Source organism: Penaeus monodon, chromosome 17 (genome assembly GCF_015228065.2).
Source record: "Penaeus monodon isolate SGIC_2016 chromosome 17, NSTDA_Pmon_1, whole genome shotgun sequence".
NCBI classification, from domain to species: Eukaryota; Metazoa; Arthropoda; class Malacostraca; order Decapoda; family Penaeidae; genus Penaeus; species Penaeus monodon.
In genome coordinates, this window is record NC_051402.1 from 10,849,910 (window position 1) to 10,851,260 (window position 1,351).

The window sequence follows — 1,351 nt, forward strand, 5'->3', positions numbered from 1 at the left end:
AACCTCCTCGAGGAGGCCTAGTCGGCTGTGACCGCCGGGTCAACACATGGTCCGTATCAGCCATAAGAGCTGACCTGTCAGAACTTGTTTGTGTGAGGGGTCGTCCCCTAGGAAGTGATGGTGGCTCTTCATGTGATCGATGCTGGAAGATAGTGGGGTCGTGACCCAACTAATGTATAACATATGAAGTAGAATGTTACTTGACGTCGTAGCATATGTATGTTTAAAGGGTGAGGGCAGTTCGAGGAGAACCTCCGTGCCGTCAAGACGCCCATAGCATACTGGAATCAGCTGATATTCTGACTGTTCCCGCAATGCGTATGTATCCAGTATTGTAGGAAGTTCTTTATCTTATAATCTAATATATATTGTTATTAGTGGTTTTATGTATTGTATGCACGCATTCCTATAATCGATGTATTAATTAACAGGTTTGACCGCTACTGAATAAACCTTAAGCGAGTGCTACGCAGTGGTATCAGTCACCCCACACCCATTGACAAATCATAGGCGTTCTTCGGCGGCCACAGTCAAACGCAAAGGGTGCTAATTACCAAGACGACCTAACACGGAGTCGGCGGTGAAGTACATCCCTGTCAGCGACGGAAGGCAAAAGGGCAGCGCGTGGCAGCTGCTAGCACGGGACGAGGACATCCTGAAAAACCACCAGTCAACAAAACTCTACGGGAACTACACGCACGGTTTACGAAAAATGTAAAACAGACGTAGTGTCCGTGCCCCACTGTTGGTGTTCTTGCGTGCGTAATGCTTCACTCTACAAAAGGGAAAATTGCGATATCGTGTGATGTGTTTGAATCAGTGTGCGGTGGTCAGTACAGTAAAAATCCACAGTGTTGTGTTCATTAAGGAGTTAAAAAGCCCACAGTGTTGTGTTCATTAAGGAGTTAAAAACCCACAGTGTTGTGTTCATTAAGGAGTTAAAAAGCCCACAGTGTTGTGTTCATTAAGGAGTTAAAAAGCCCACAGTGTTGTGTTCATTAAGGAGTTAAAAAGCCCACAGTGTTGTGTTTATTAAGGAGTTAAAAAGCCCACAGTGTTGTGTTTATTAAGGAGTTAAAAAGCCCACAGTGTTGTGTTTATTGAGGAGTTAAAAAGCCCACAGTGTTGTGTTCATTAAGGAGTTGAAAACCCACAGCGTTGTGTTTATTAAGGAGTGAAAAGGCCCACAGTGTTGTGTTCATTAAGGAGTTGAAAACCCACAGTGTTGTGTTTATTAAGGAGTGAAAAAAAAACACGGTGCTGCATTCTTGCAGAGTCAAATACCCACGGTGCTGCATTCTTGCAGAGTCAAATACCCACGGTGCTGCATTCTTGCAGAGTCAAATACCCA